At 49.3% G+C, this 16,850-nt stretch overlaps 1 long non-coding RNA gene across 1 annotated transcript; it reads right to left on the bottom strand.

The window, feature by feature from the left end:
* Positions 1-1,520: 1,520 nt before the first annotated feature.
* Positions 1,521-15,440, bottom strand: LOC138421338 (uncharacterized). The gene is made up of 3 exons (XR_011249464.1): positions 15,221-15,440; positions 14,458-14,714; positions 1,521-1,994 (listed from the first exon to the last, which is right to left on the bottom strand). It is a non-coding gene; the product is annotated as an uncharacterized lncRNA (long non-coding RNA).
* Between the last annotated feature and the right edge of the window lie 1,410 nt (positions 15,441-16,850).

The following is a 16,850-nucleotide window of genomic DNA, read 5'->3' as shown; positions in this document are numbered from 1 at the left end:
TCACCCTGACTTCACAGAATGGAAGCCCTTATGCTTCAGTCCATTCCATTACATGTTGCTCAATAGTCCTGTTATTCTGGCTAATCATTTGTACTGTTTCTAATAAAACAATAATCCTAAGTATAGTGGGGACTTCTGCACTGGTCCAGTGGTTAAGACTGTGTGCTTCCACTGTGCAGGGGGCACAGATTCCAACCCTGCTCAAGGAACTAGGATCCCATGTGCTGTTTGGAGCCTCAAAGTAAATAAATAAGTAAATCAAAATTGCCTTTAAAAAATAAATAAGTATAGTGCTTTCCATGAGCTCTGTGAGTCATTCCAGGAAATTGTTGGCTCTAAGGTAGGGGCAGGCACCTGAAGTGGAGCTGGCACTTGAAGGGGAAGCAGTCTTGTGGTACTGAGCCCCTTAACCAGTGGGATCTGTGCTGACTCTGTGTAGCTAGTATCTGAATTGAATTGAAGTATAGGACATCAGGCTTCCAGGTGGCTCAATGGGTAAAGAATCCACCTACAATGCAGGAGACACACGAGACGAGGGTTCAATCCTCAGGGTCAGGAAGATCCTCTAGAGGAGGGCATGGCAACCCACTCCAGTATTCTTGCCTGGAGAATCCCATGGACAGAGGAGCCTGTGGGTTACAGTCCATGAGGTTGCAAAGAGTCAGAAATGACTGAAGCAACATGGCACACCCCCACACATAGGGCATCCAGCTGGTGTTGGAGAATTGGAATCAGAGGATGGCAGATGACCTAGCAGTGATGCCTGGCACCCCCATGTCCCTCCCTCTCAGCCTCACATGCTCCCTGCCCAGCTAAAGATGACCCCATTTCCCCAAGGAGGACCACTCTTTGATGGGAGGCCATGGTAGGGTCACAGCTTCCTTCCTTCTACACCTGTGAGTATGGTGGTCCAGTTTGCCTATTATTTCCCATGTTTGAGGGGTCCCCTGATTATCTCAATTAGACTGTAAGCCCCTTCAGAGTTTTCTTTAGTCCTATACAGTTTCCAGCTCAGGATGGGCAACCAGGGAATGCTCAGTGGTGTCAGTTGAAAAGGGTAGGCTTGGTTTGTATTCAGGAAAACTTCCCTTCTTCCAACCTTCCCCTCTTCTGCAGACCCCCATGAAAGTTTCCATGAGTGCTCAAAGGGTCCTCACCTGGCTTAGATCCTAGGGCCCCTTCTCCAAGTCTGTCTCCTGAAGATGAGGAGGGACCCTTGTGGGTAAGCATCACGCCCCCATCTGTGGTTTGTGGTGGTTGTTTTGCCTTTCACCATGGACCACGCACCTAGCTGGGGCGGGGGTGGGGGTGGGGGTGGGGGGTAGTGGCTTGTTGAGCCACTATGAGGTAAAGTGACCTGGCCAGGCTCTCCTGCGCCCCCTGCACAGGGAAAACGATAATAACTGCCATCAGCACACCACTGTGCAGACTAGCCAGTCTCGCATACCAAATCTCACTTAATCTTCAAATCGGGAGTTTTTCTCACATTATCATTTACAGATGGGAAAACGGAGGCTGAATGAAGTTTGCTGGTTTTTAAAAATATTTATTTAACTTCTTCAGGTTTTAGTTGTGGCACCCAAGATCTTTGTTGCATCACGCGGGATCTTTTGTTGTGGCGCACGGACTCTCTAGTTGTAGCTTGCAGGCTCCACAGCGCTTGCGCTCAGCAGTTGGGGTCACAAGCTTAGTTGCCCCTCCGCATGTGGGATCTTGGTTTCCTGACCAGGGATCAAACCTGCCTCCCCTGTATTAGAAGGCGAATTCTTAACCATTGGACCACTACAGAAGTCCCAAAATGAAGTTTTGGTTGCAGTTAGCAAAGTATTCTTGCCTGGAAAATCCCGTGGATGGAGAAGCCTGGCAGGCTACAGTCCATGGGGTTGCAAAGAGGCTGACATGAGTGCGTGGCTAACACATGCACCAAATGCAGAGCATTTAGGTTTGCTGGCTGCATACCTTTTGAGCTTCTGTCCCGTCGTGCTGTGATTCATCTGAGGACAGAGGGAGCTGCAGTGAGTGGCCAGCAAGGAGGGGCAGCATCCTTCAGTCCCTCAAGTCACCCTTCTGTCCCTTGAGGTGCAGTTCCTCCCTCACCCACTCCAACCCGCAACCCCACTAATGTGCCTCTGCCATGCACAGTCCATCTGAGAGGCTCAAAAGCACGCGCACCCATTAACCGGCAGCCCCCCACAGGGATGGACTTGGGAATTGGCAGGAGGGAGCTGCTGGCAATGGGCTGTGGCCACACCCTCGCACCTTCTCTCCAGCCCTTCCTAGGCTCTGCTTCTGTTGTTTGTTCTCCTAAATCTCCCTACCAAGAGAGGCCCTTTTCAGGCTCTTTAGAAGAGGACTAAGGAGGGAACCCTCAGGAATCTCTGAGCTTAGCCTGAGTTCAGCCCTTGGGCCCAGCTCACCAACCTGGAGCAAAGGGTAGGAGAGGAAAAGGCCACTTGGCTTCCTTGCCCCACTATGAGCTTGTCCCATTGCCAGAAACCTGGCAGTGTCATTTCACCTGATGGCAAAGCAAATGCTTCCTGACTGCTACTTACAGAGGCTCTGAAACCCCCAAGTGCCATCAATGTTGGTCTTATTTGATGGGGGAACGAAGCCCAGTGTTAGAAATTTTTTAGGTCTTAGACTACTTAGAGAGAAAACCTTCAGAAAAGATGGCCTAGGAATTTACACATGATGTCACCCAGTAACTTATCTTCTAATGCAGGTGTAAATGACACAGAGATACAGTGAGGGAGCAGAAAACATGAGGATGTTAAGCCCCTGGAGAGGGTGGGGAAAGCATGTGGCACAGAAAGGGGAGCTAGGAATATTAAGAAAAAGTTCTCTTGGCATTGCTTGTTGAAGGGTGCCTCAGCATCTGGTCCCAGCTTCTTTGTTGTGATGTGTCAGGATGGGCTCTGCCACCCTAACTTCCCTGTGATCATGGTATCTTCCCCACCTACATCAAGTTTTAAGCCAAAGGGACATTTTTAAGTGGCTCTTCTCTCTCCAGTTCCCTCCAGGCTCCTCCATCTCTCAGCTTTCTCATCCCGGGGCACCAGGATGGGGGCTGAGATCCATCACCACTGCCCTGGAAGAAGCTGGGAAGGGGGCTTGGGAAGGAGCAGTCAGCATAAGCTGGGCTGGGGGCTACAGGGTAGATATTTTCTGACTTGAGAAGAAATCAGAGTGTGACCAGACAGAAAAGGCATCCATCTCTTGACTTGTACAGGTAAATTATCCACACTGTGGCTTATCGGAAGCAAATTACCTGTACCCACGTTGAGAACATCCTCTGTTCTCTTTGTCCTCAGGCTTTCAAAAACTCAGAGGGAGACACGCAACCTCAGAAAGATAACTCGTGGAACAGTGTTGTAGCCATGCATTCTGGGAAACAAAGTCACTCAGAAGGACAATGGAGATAGTGGAGTGCAGTTTATTACACCGGCAGGCCCAAGGCAGAGTCTCCTCTTAGCCAAGGACCCCGACCAGCAATTGTGAAAATCTTTTATACCCCATGTGTATGTGTCTGAACCCACCACTCCAAATTCCTTGAGACTTACATAAACCAAGGAAAATACAATCCCAATAACCAATAATTCACGTGCTACGTGCTATGTGCTCAAACAGTCAAACAGTTAGCCAATAAACAATAAACCTGAGGTTACACTCCGATAGACACAGAAAAACTTATGGCCTGTCTGGAGGAAGGGTGATTAGTGTATGCTTTCTCCTAGGCGATGAGTAACCTAGATACGATCTTCAAGGTTCCCCTGTCTGGAGGGGGTCTTATCCTTCTGTTGTTGTTTTCATAGGCACTAAACACAGAGTTCAGAGTCCATTGGAAAAGTGGCCGAGCATGATCAGCATGAACAGGCCTAAGATGGAGTCCAGGCCCTATGAATTCCTTCTTCATTCCCCCGTCCTGATGCTCTTAACTCATATTATGAGCATCATTCATAGGGATATATTGCACCCTGGCTCTCCAACTGCCAATTTGGGAGAATGACTACAACCTTCGGGTTACTAAGTTCATAACACATTGTAAAATTCAGGGTCCACAACGCAGAACTATCAAGGCAACTATAGCAGTGGTAAATATAGTTTTCCACCCTTCACCCAGGATAGGACCGAAGTCCAGAAAGGAATGTTTTCATTTGACATTGCTTTACCTGGTTTTTCATGTCATCTAAAGCAGTCGATACATTGCCAGATAAGTCAGGAATGTATACACAACATTCAGCCTTAATTATGGCACAGGCCCCTCCTTGAGCAGCTGTGAGTATGTCCACAGCCATGCTATTATGAGTTACCGCTTTTCTCATTTGGATTTGCTCTTCATTTAGGGCTTGGGTGGCTTTTGTTCTATCTAGGAGGGCCTGTTGTGTGAAATTAGTCAAGGCCTCTACTTTAATCATGATATCTGTTGTCCCTATAGAGGATACGAATAAGCAGCAATACACTCATACCATTGAAACACGGATCTTGTCCACCTTGCATGTAAATAAGGTAGATTTACTGGGGCTACCGGGGTAGATTTACAACAAGTAGGTTAGGCTCTTGTTACACTGGCATTTATATCAAATGTAACCCCATGACCCAAGTCTATTGACTGTAGGTCTTACACCAAGAGAGCAAGGAGAGGTTATGATTGGCAAGAGAGAGGAAGGCCTCTTTTTGTCATCCCAGAAAGAGCAGAGTGGTTTAAAATCTCCTTGGCAGAGCGGTGACACCCACCAAGGAAGTCCATCCGTCACCGACAGAGGCACAGCCCTACAAACCCAGCAGCTGGGAGTGTGGAAGTCTGCGTGGGAATGTGCCCATGAGATGAAAGCATTGTCCTGAGTTGAAACGGAAGTTAAATTCAAAATCACGTTGGTGAGGCCAAGCAGCAGGAGTTGGTTGTGTGGCTTCATCCTGAAGGGGCTCCTCCAGGATCTTCTTTTCCTTCTTCTTAAGGATGGTCTTAGTCTCTCGAGGGTCAGTGGGGTCCCTCTGTGCAGTCCACTCAGCGTTTTTTGGGTCTGCATTGTATGTTCTCTTCACGTTTGTATCCAAGGGACAATACCTGCCACTTTAACTGCAGTAGGGGTAGTTAGAATAACACAAGGGCCCTTTCACCAAGGGGCTAGCAAATCATGTTTCCAATCTTTGACCCATACTTGGTCATCAAGCATAAACTCATGAATCTGTTCCCCGAGGGGGAATGGCACCCTTTCTTGTACAAACTTAGTTACCCGATTTATTACCTTACCCAGTTCCATCTGCTGTGAAATCCTATTCCCCCTTACCTGAGGCAAATTTGTTGACACCTGTTTTATTATGGGAGGGGGCCTCCCACGCACAATTTCATATGGAGAATAGCCTTGGGACTGTGGGGTCATCCTGAGTCTGAGCAGAGCCGTCGGAAGCAAGTCCACCCAGGAGCAGTCAGTCTCTGTGATCCACTTGGAGAGTCTCTTTAATGTCCGGTTGGTTCATTCCGCCATCTCAGAACTCTGGGCCTATATGCAGTGAGCAGTTTCCATTTGATGTTTAAAGTTTTGCTTACTTGTTGTACTAAATCAGCTACAAAAGCCGGGTCATTGTCTGAACCAATGGTGGTAGGAAGTCCAAATCTGGGAACTATTTCCCTAAGCAGGCACCGGGCTACTTTTGATGCTCCTTCAGTCCAGGTAGGAAAAGCTTCTGCCCATCCCAAGAATGTACATACCATGACCAGCAGGTAACAGTAGTGTCAGTGAGGTTTCATTTCAGTGAAGTCCACTCCCAGGTGTTCAAAGGGCAGCGTGCCTTTCCGCTAAATACCCAGAGGTTTTTGTCTGAATACCCGAGAGGCAGCATTAACCTGTGAGCAGGCAGCATGGCCTAGGTGGGTCGCTTGGTGTGTTTGGCTTACCAGATTGTGTGCCAGCTCCTCTGGTACCAATAATTTGCTGCTTGGCAATTCCCACCATCCCTTTTCAGTCTTGATGGCCCCTTCTGCTTTGGCTAACCTGACAGCTGTTGTCCTTGTTGTATCAGGCTAGTGCCATCAGTATACAGGACCCAACTAGGGTCTGAACCTTGTGTCCTTCTTTAAAACAAACCCCAGATACCTTACCTCCTCCTCGCAGATCTGTGCCTCCTTCTTCAACACCCGGTAACCTGCTTTCATCAGCAGCTGGAGCAGTGCTTTTGTCCCTTTCCAGCACTTTTCCTTGGTCTCGGTGGCCAGCAGCAGGTCATCCCCATATTGTAGGAGCCAACATCCATACTCTTTCAGATGGAATGAGTTCAGGTCAGAAGCCAAGGCTTCCCCAAAGATGGCTGGGGGGGTTCTTAAATCTCCTGGGGGAGTCCAGATGAGCTGTTGCTTGGTGCCCCTGACTGTATCCTCCCATTCAAAGGCAAAGATGGGCTGTGACTCTGGGGTGAGGCGTACGCAGAAGAAGGCATCCTTGAGATCTAGCGAGTATAAACTTTAGTCCTCGGCGGGAGGAGGCTAAGTAAGGCATAGGGGTTTGGAACAGTGGGGTGTGAAGTCACAGTAGCCTGGCTGACTAGCTTGAGACCCTGTACAGGCCTATAGTCCTGCCCTCCTTCCTTTCTGACTGGCAGGATCGGTGTATTCCAAGCCGATTGTCACTCTGCTAGAATGCCCGCTTGTTTCAATCTATTGATGTGGGGCAGTATGCCGGCCCAGGCCTCTATCGGTAGCGGGTACTGGAGCTTTCTAACCGGAATGGTGCCTGGTTTGAGTTCAGTTATCACTGGGGCTTAATGTTTGGCCAGCCTGGAGGGAGGTGGGGTTGTCTTCTGCCCAGACCTCAGGGAATAATTGAGTTATTGAGTTAGCTCGCTCTCATGCTCTTCCGGCCCACCCGGTTCTTCCTTCAGAGGCTCATGCAACCTCCACTCATCTTGGGGTGGTATTGAGAGAGAGAGCAAATTAGTCATAGAGTCCATCCGAAAGGTGGGCCTCTCCTCAGGGGCGAAAGTCTCTTGTGCTCCTAGTTTTGTTAGGTAGGTAGAACAGGGGAAAGGAGTCCAAAATGGCGGTGGCTAAAAGACAAGGAAGGGAAAAGCCCGCGAAAATAGAACAAAAGAAGGTCGGAGGACCTCAGGTAAAACAGACAACACTCCTGGCTGGCCCTCCTGCTTTCTAAATAAAATAGAGCTGTAACACTGATTTGTCTAAGAGCTATAACATGGTGCATTCGAGACCTGAGAGCTATAACACAGTCTATCCAAGACCTGAGTGCTGTGACACGGCGAAGGGGCTTTAATGTCCGTCACTCCTGATCCTTGTTGTGACGAGACAAAAAACCGAGGAACATACACTCGCGTGACATCTATGGTGCCAAGACTCGGGTTTAACCTGGCTGAAACAACCTCCACGCGGAAGAGGCCAAGCACAGCAGGAACCCAACTCAGCGAAGCTCCCGCGGTAGAGGCGGACTGCAAAGAAAATCCAGCGCAGGAGCAGGCCCATCGTGCTGGAAACCGGGACAGCGAAAAACAAACTCAGCAGAAAGCTCACGTGGCCCAGTCTCAGATTCCAGAAGACCTCCGGTTAAGGTAAGAGGTCTTGCTCCTCTGGCTGGAGGGACATGCCTAACGAAATCTTAATTCCTTTACAATCTCTCGTTTCTGTTTCCTCGAACATCCTGGGAACAGGCGGGCGGCAGGGGGCACAACTGAGGGACTCTGGAGAGGCTAGTCCTCAGCATGTCCCAAAGGTGCTATCTGCTGAGCCCTGGTAGCTGTTACACAAGCCGGTGGGGGTTCTTCTGTCCTTTTTCTTCTCTGTACCAAGGATCAGACCGATGAAACTGAGCACCAGTCAGATATTTAGCAAATTTTCCGGCGGGCTGTGAAGGGGATTCCTTGGCATGTTTTTCCCACTGCTTTTTCCTCCTGTCCTTCAGCTCTCTCCCGGGACTCAAGCCCAGCCAAAACTAATGAAACTTGGGCTCTGATGTCTCATTGCAAAAATTCATTGAGAGTCAAAGCGATAGATAAGAGGTAGATTTGTTAAGATTCAGAGAGAAGCGCCCACTCTACAGGGTACTGGCCATGGAATGCAGCCTGGCTAGGTTTTGCGAGCGCGGTGAATTCACATGCTAATGAGTGAGAGGATCATCCCAGCCATTAGGGAACCACCCACTCCTCCCTCTTTTGACAGTGCCTTGGAGCTGTCCTGCCACCTCTGGGTGTGTCTGTTGGCTTGTAGATTGGGGATTAAGGTTTACTTGAATTTGACTTGTCATCTTGGACCCAGTTGATTTTAATTAGTTTACATTATACCCTGGTGCTCTGTCATTCTTTCAAAGGTTGTGCTCTGCCCCTTTCCCTCCTGTTTCATGCTCTTTTCCTGAGCCCCATCCAGACCCACAAGGTTGCCTCTACAATCTTCTGGAGAGACAACCGGAAAATAGCTGGCCTTGGGAGGAAAATACTCTATAATATCCAACCCCCTAATCCTACCCAGTACTGGTCACATGGGAGATCTTAGGGACACCCAACTCCAGTCCAGGGGTCCCAGGAGGTTGTCACACCTCGACCTGCCCAGGGACCCAATTCTCAGGAGGCCATCACGCCTCGACCTGCCTGCCTGGGGATCTGCACCCTGACCCGGGGATGCCTGGCTCTCAGGTTGCAACAGTTCTGGGTAGGATAAGCTTCAGAAAGACTCACCCCTAAGGAAATCCACCCATGGAAACAGAAGGAAGCCTACTGTGGGACTGTGCCCAGTCTCAGCAATAACTCAGGAGCCCAGTGAGAATCCCATTGCCTTTCTGGAAAGGCTAACAGAGGCACTCCAAAAGTTTACCAGTCTGGACTTAGACTCTTACGAGGGACAGGTGATTTTAAAGGACAAATTCCTGTCCCAATGTGCATCAGATATCAGAATTTAGTTACCACAGCCACAACAGCAGGACCCCGCTGTCTCTTTAGATGAGATGGTCCAGACAGCCACCAATACCTTTTATAGCAGAGAACAGGAGAAGGAGGCCAAGGCCCAGAAGAAGGAGAGAAAGAAAGAGACAAGGCATGCCAGGTGCTGGCTGCCCTCCAGAGAAGCCCTATGGCAAACCCTGAGTCCTTAAAGGACAAGGCATGAGACAAATGCCTGATCTGTAGACAGGCGGGGCATTGGGCCAAAGAGTGTCCAAACCGTGACAAGTCTCCTAAAACAGCTTGCCACAAATGCCATCAACTGGGACATTGGGCGGCACTCTGCCCTCGGGACCCAAGAGCCTCAAGGTCAAGCGCCAAGCCTACCCTCACGATGGTTCAAGAGGACTGAAGCAGCCCGCTCCAGCCAGCCCGCCTGTCACAGATAACCATCATGGGGCTGGAGCCAAGGGTGCAACTGGATGTGGCAGGTAGGTCCGAAAATTTCTTGGTTGACACAGGGGCCACCTACTCTGTCCTGATCTCCTACTCTGGAGCCTTCTCCCAAACCTGTACCATTTTGGGTGCTACAGGAAAAGCAACTACTAAAAGATTCACCTGAGCACGTCTTTGTTGCTAGGATGGACAAATATTTTCCCACCGGTTTCTGGTGGTTCCTGAGTGTCCTACTCCCTTATTGAGAAGAGATATACTCACTAAACTGGGGATCATCCTTGTGATGGGAAGTTTTTCAGCCCCTAGAGCTCTACAGCTCCTGCTTACTACTGAAGAACCCATTACCTTCACTAGAGAGGGACCAAAAACTATGGGAAGACAAAATTAACCCCCAGGTGTGGGACCAGGGGATTCCTGGACGATCCCACAAAGCTGAACGGGTCATCACTGTCCTTTGAGATCCCACTCGGTTTCCTAACCGGAAACAATACTCTCTCAAAAGAGAGGTTCAGGAGGCACTATAGCCTTTAATAAATAAATTCTTTGCTTGTGGGCTATTGGTCCCCACCAGTTTGCCATGTAACACCCCAGTCCTCTCAGTAAAGAAAAAAGACGGAACCTGGTGAATGGTTCAAGATCTCTGGATCATAAATGAAGCTGTAGTCCCCCTCCATCCCAGAGTACCCAATCTCTATGTAATCTTGGGAGAAATCCCACCCAGTGCCAAGTGGTTTACAGTCTTGGATCTCAAAGATGCATTTTTTTGCATACCACTGGCTTAAAAATCCCAATATCTTTTTGCCTTTGAGTGGGAGGCCCCAGGAGAAAAACGCCAACAGATGACTTGGACAGTATTACCTAAGGGGTTCAGAGATAGCCCCCACCTGTTTGGACAGGCCCTTAGCCGGGACCTCCTAGATCTGGACCTGGGACCTAATGGGAAAATATTACAATACATAGATGACCTACCAATCTGCTCTCCAGATGAGAAAAGTGCCCAACAACATGCAATTCAGGTTCTAAACTTCTTGGCAGAAAGGGGATATACAGTCTCCCACCCTAAGGCACAGATGGTCGAGACAAAGGTCACTTACCTAGGTGTTCAGATTACACACGGGTCCAGGAGGCTGTCCTCTGATCGGGTACAAGGAATCCTCCAGTTGCCCTCCCCCACAACTCAAAAACAATTTCGAGCTTTCCTGGGGCTAACTGGATATTGTAGAATCTGGATATCCAACTATGGTCTAATTGCCCAGCCCTTATATGAAAGCTTAAAGGGATGAGATGATTCAATCCCACTGATGTGGGGAACTCTTCAAAAGAAGGCAGAGGCTACACTAAAACAGGCCTTAACTCAGGCACCTGCCTTGAGGTTGCCAGACCCAGAAAAAGCATTCCAACTTTATGTCCATGAAAGAGAGGGAATAGCCTCGGGAGTGTTAACTCAAAGGTTGGGATCTGAGCCCCAGCCTGTAGCTTACTTATCCAAAAAGCTCAATCCAACTACCCGAGGCTGGCCCCCCTGCCTTCGAAATCTTGCAGCTATTGCAATCATGATAGAAGATGCTTTAAAACTCTCTTTTGGGGGCAAACTATTTTTACCAGCCACCAAGTAAAACAATTCCTAAATGGGAGAGGCCGTTTACGGATGTCTGATCAAAGAATCCTCAGATATCAAGTAATGCTGATGGAAAATCCAGGCCTCACTATATCCCTTTGTGAGGTTCTTAACCCAGCCACCCTCCTGCCTACCCCCCGAGGGCTCTCTCTCCTTTCACTCTCGTCTAGAAACCCTGGACCACTGGACAAAACCCCGAGAGGGATTGTCAGAAGATCCTCTGACCAATCCTGAGGAAATCTGGTACAATGATGGAAGCAGCTTTGTCTTGGATGGAAAAAGAAGAACCGGGTATGCAGTAGTCTCCAATTTTGAGACCATAGAGGCTAAGCCTCTGCCACCAGGTACTTCAGCCGAATTAGCTGAGCTCATAGCCCTGACTCGAGCTTTGGAGCTGGGAAAAGGAAGAAGAGCAGCCATTTACACTGACTCCAAGTCTGCCTTTCTGGTGCTACATGCACATGCTGCTATTTGGAAAGAAAGGGGCCACTTGACCACCCGAGGGTCCCCAATCAAATATGGTGATCAGATTCTTCGACTCTTGGCAGTCCATCTGCCCACTGAGGTTTCAGTCTCCCACTGTAAAGGACACCAAAAAGGGAGCACAGAAGTGGCACGAGGGAACCAAGCAGCTGATCAGGCAGCTAGGAGAGCAGCATTACAGAACCATGACCTAATAGGGGCTGCCACCTTAGTTCCACAGACTAATTTGCCAGAAACTCCTTCATATACTGAAGGTGAGACTCTTAAAGCTAAGAGCGAGGGCTTTCAAGATCATATGGGGTGGCTCCAAAAGGAGGGACTCCTTTTTCTGTCTGGGAACCTCCAGTGGAATTTGGTTAACTCCTTACATGCCACTACTCATTTAGGAGAAAAGGCCCTCTAAAGATTACTAGAAATGTCCTTCAGAGGAACAGGTTTCCAAACAACTATAAGACAGGTGGTCTCCTCTTGTCCCACTTGCTGATTAAACAACCCCCAAGGAGCTCGAAGACCCCAGCTGGCCCAGCCTGTCCAACGACGTGGGGCCTACCCAGGAGAGGACTGGCAGATGGACTTCACCCAGATGCCAGTTTCTCAAGGGTACAAATACCTATTAGTCATGATAGATACATTCTCAGGATGGATTGAAGGCTTTCCCACCCAGACTGAGAAGGCTGAGGAGGTGGTAGAAAAACTGCTCCATGAAATCATTCCAAGATTTGGTCTGCCCAGGTCATTACAAAGTGACAATGGGACATCATTTACTTCTAAGGTCACCCAAGGGGTCTCGAAAGCATTGGGCATTACTTACTATCTCCACTGTGCCTGGAGGCCTCAATCTTCAGGAAAACTAGAAAGAGCCAATCAATTCTTAAAATCAGCGATAAAAAAGATAACCCAGGAGACATCCCTGGGATGGAAGGAGGCTTTACCAATAACTCTCCTCCGCACCTGCATTGCCCCTGAGGAACAGGTTGGTCTTAGACCTTATGAGATGCTATATGGGAGACCTTTTGTTTATGTCAATGACCTCTTCCTAGATCCAGAGGTTCAGACCCTCAAGTCTTATACCATGGCCATTGGGCAATTCCAACAGGATATATGCTTGTGGGGTATGAACCAGGACCCAAAAGATTCTAAGGAGTCACCACTATATGCTCCAGGAACTCAAGTCCTAATTAAAGTCTAGAAAGATGGGTCCCCAAAGGCCCAACTCCAACCCACATGGGAGGGCCCCTACCCTGTAATAGCTTTCTACCCCCACAGCAGTCAAGGTACCAGGACATGACTTCTGGATTCACTACTCATGAGTCAAGCTGTGGAAGAAAACAGAAGAGGACACTCAATACACCTGTGAGCCCCTGGGAGATCTCAGATACCTATTCAGGACTACCAATGAGCGCCATTCTAATGAACACCCCCCAAAATCTGGTTTCTGGAGATAAGATTTCTCAGAATATCTCTAAAGAGCCAACACAGTTTGGTAGAGCTAGTACTCCAAAACAGACAGGAGATAGATCTGATCCCTGAACAAGGAGGGACTTGAGCCATCCTGGCGAAGTGAATTTAAACTTGGCTAATGCCCCTACTGGTCCTTGTTATGCTATATTGATGATGCTTGTGATTGCTCCATGTATTATCAGTTGTCTAACCTGTTTTTTGTCTGCCCAGGTCAACAAGCTGCAACATGCAGTGCCAGTTCAACAAAGATATAAAACTATAGCCAACCACGGAAAATATCACACATCCTTAGATGGACACCCCTATAAGGACTCTGAGGCTTGAGACTAGCAAGAAGGGGGCCCAATACCCCTCGCTGTCCCAGTTCAGCAGGAAGTAGCCAGAAAGACCTCGACGTCCCTATTCCCAAAGAATTGGGCCTCCCATCTCTTGAGGCGGGATTGTTAGGTAGGTAGAATAGGGAAAAGGTGTCCAAAATGGCGGTGGCTACAAGACAAGGAAGGGAAAAGCCCGCGAAAATAGAACAAAAGAAGGTCGAGGACCGGAGTGAGGACCTCAGGTAAAACAAACAACACTCCTGGCTGGCCCAATTTACATAGGACATGATAGGGAGAGATAGGGACATAGGGAGAGATAAACATATAAAAGAGGAGCCAAAGCCAGCTCTCTCTCTCCCCCACGTGCTGGGGCGCTCTTCTCCTCATGCCTTTGGATCAACGTCCCCTCACGCCTAGAAGATGGATTTTCCTGCTATCTTCTAAATAAAATAGAGCTGTAACACTGATTTGTCTAAGAGCTATAACATGGTCCGAGAGCTATAACACAGTCTATCCAAGACCTGAGAGTTGTGACACACCGAAGGGGCTTTAATGTCTGTCACTCCAAATTTTTGTTGTGACGAGACAAAGAACCGAGGAACATACACTCGCGTGACAGCTTGGAGAGCAGGTCTCTTCCCAGCAGGGGTACTGGGCACTCAGGAATGTAGGGGAATTCGTGAATCACTTGGTGCCCCCCATCTGACATTTCTGGGCTGGCAAAACGATTTAATCATGTCTTCTCCCCATACCCCAGTTACAGCGGTAGTCCTTTTGGACAGTGGTGCCACAGGTTTTGTTACTACCGACAGTTCTGCTCCTGTATCCACCATGAAGTCAATGTTTTGGTCCCCCACTTTTAAGGTTACCATGGGCTCTCGGGGACCTGATATCTCTGAGCCCTGGCAGCCCTATTTAATTTCCAAGTCAGCAAGCCCCACAACTGCGGGAGCTTCCTCTTCCTTCCTTCCCTTAGGGCATTCATTCTTCCAGTGGCCAAAAGCTTGGCACCAGGCACACTGGTTTGGCTGTAACGGGGCCCGGGGCCTCCACTGGGACCGGTTGAAGGACTGTCCTGTCCCTGGGACAGAAGAGGTTTTCAGGAGGGCCCGAGATAGACTTTCCCAGAGCAGCAGCTAGCATTGCAGATCTCTTGTCTATTCCCTTTCGTTCCCTCCGGCTCTCTGGCAGAGCGCAGTCTCCGCTTAATTCCAGCGTCTCCCTCCCCTTTTTGTCAGTACTCACCCGGAGAGGCGGGTATAGCTTGGGCGGTGGCTGGAGCCGGATCCTGGAAGTGCTGGCTGGAGACTTCTCTCACCGGGATCAGAGCCACCTCGGTGGCTCTGCGACCTCCGGGAGAGCTGGCAGAGGAGCAGCGGCTGCTGCAGGACTTCACCTGGCCCTGGACTGGGCATTAAGCCCGCCTCCAGTCCTGGTGGAGCACTGAGGCAGGAGCGTCATTATCCAGTATGGGGGAGGGGTCAGGTCATCCGGTCCAAGTCCTGTAGAATTTCATTTTTTATCATCAGTCTATTTTTGTGCCATCAATATTTTTCCCTTTCCCTTCTGGATACAGAACCTTGTCCAAGCAGGAGGGTCTTGAGCTCACCCTCGCCGTGAGTCAATATATGGATATTGATCCAGGTGCCCTGGCCCTCCTGTGACTCCTGTATAGACTGCTTCCACTATTGTTAAGTTCATGGTGTTCTCTGGTGGCCATCCTACTCCCACAGGGGGCCATTCAACCTCACAGAGTATGTGGAGGCTGTTAGGCTTCATCTTCACCCCATAGTCTCCTCCTAATCCCTTCTCAAAATTTTTAATCCTGCACTCCAATACGGTTGCCTTAGATTCACTTCCTCCCATCTTGCTTACCTTCTCGGACCTTCTACTTTTCCTTTTTGTTCTGTCTACGAAGTTCTCAGTACCCTATGTACTTCTGATATTTCCACTCAATGACACTTAAACGGCCGTTCTGCCCGCCTAATTGTGGTGAGAAGAGACTTACCTGCCAGATCCCAGAGAGAGAAGGGATCGGCGTGCCTTCACCTGGTCAGCACAGCCGAACCAGAACACCACGTGGTCCAAGACTGTCTTTCCCTTAAAGTCCATTCTGCCTTGGTGGGCTTGATCAGGTGCGGATGAAATCACAGATGGGTTAAATATATCATGTCCCAGGCCATCTCTGGAAAAGCCAATCCATACTCACTTATGTATCCTTCTAGCCTAACAATTCTAGGGGGTCAAGAATTTCACAGCAGATGGGACACCTCCCAGGGGAGGGCAAAATATGACCATACAAGGACCAGTTTCCTATCCTAAAAATCCCCTGGTGATCGCTGGTAATAATTTTCCCTGAGACAGCGTGGACACACCTCCTAAATGACCTTCACAAATTTCCTTCCTAAACTGTAGCACGCTTGTCGACCTGTGTCAAGCAATCACTGCTGTCAGCCTATTCCAGGCCCCTGTGGGTCCATGCTCCTTCTAGTCCCTCCCAGGGGGGTGATCAGGCCCCCTCTTCCACCCTGCCAGGTGAGTTCCTCCTCACCTGAGTGCTCAGTTCCCTTGCTGCCTTTCACTACCTGCCAAAGTGAAGAAACCGGGCGTTGAAAGGCTGAATTCTTCCAGAGGGGCAAGGCACATTCCCTCCTCTAGAAGACTCAAGCCACAAAGCCTCGGGTGGTCTCAGATGAGACCTGTCTCCTCAAAGTGAGGAGTTTCCTGGCCAATGCGCCAAATGTTGTAGCCACGCGTTCCGGGAAACAAACTCGCTCTGAAGGACAATGGAGATAGTGGAGTGCAGTTTATTACACCGGCGGGCCCAAGGCAGAGTCTCCTCTTAGCCAAGGACCCCGACCAGCATTTGTGAAAATCTTTTATACCCCGTGTGTGTGTCTGAACCCACCACTCCAAATTCCTTAAGACTTACATAAACCGAGGAAAATACAATCCCAATAACCCATCGTTCACGTGCTATGTGCTCATGTGCTCAAACAGTTAGCCAATAATCAATAAACCCGAGGTTACACTCCGATAGATACAGAAAAATTTATGGCCTGTCTGGAGGAAGGGGTGATTAGTGTATGTTTTTTGGTAATGGACAAGGAGGCCTGGCGTGCTGCAATTCATGGGGTCGCAGAGTCGGACAAAACTGAGCAACTGAACTGAACCTAGATATGATTGAAAGGTAAGGGCAAGGTCGGACATGTCAGGACATGTCCCGGCAGAGAGCCGCAGACAAGCCCAGGAGGCGGGCCGACAACCAAGCCATCCAATCAGGAAGCCGACATGGAGCCCTTAGACACCGCTGAAACCCGCGCTTTCTTCCTTATATGGGAACCCGGCCCTAGCTATAAAACCTTTCCTCACCCCTCCTACCTCGCAGACTCCCTTTGTCTCCTTGCTCACCTTCCCCCGGGAGTTCTGCCCGAGAGCGACCGCCCAATAAAGGCCTTCACCAACGGTCCATAGAGGTGGCTCTTTCTTCCCACGGCGTTTCTTACAATGATCTTCAAGATTCCCCTGTCTGGAGGGGGTTTTATTTTTCTGTTGTTGTTTTCATAGGCACTAAACACAGAGTTCAGAGCCCATTGGAAAGGTGGCTGAGCATGATCAGCATGAACAGACCTAAGATG

This window comes from Ovis canadensis, chromosome 15, assembly GCF_042477335.2.
Source record: "Ovis canadensis isolate MfBH-ARS-UI-01 breed Bighorn chromosome 15, ARS-UI_OviCan_v2, whole genome shotgun sequence".
NCBI classification, from domain to species: Eukaryota; Metazoa; Chordata; class Mammalia; order Artiodactyla; family Bovidae; genus Ovis; species Ovis canadensis.
Note: the sequence above shows the minus strand (reverse complement) of the source record. Positions and strands in the feature narration are given on the sequence as shown.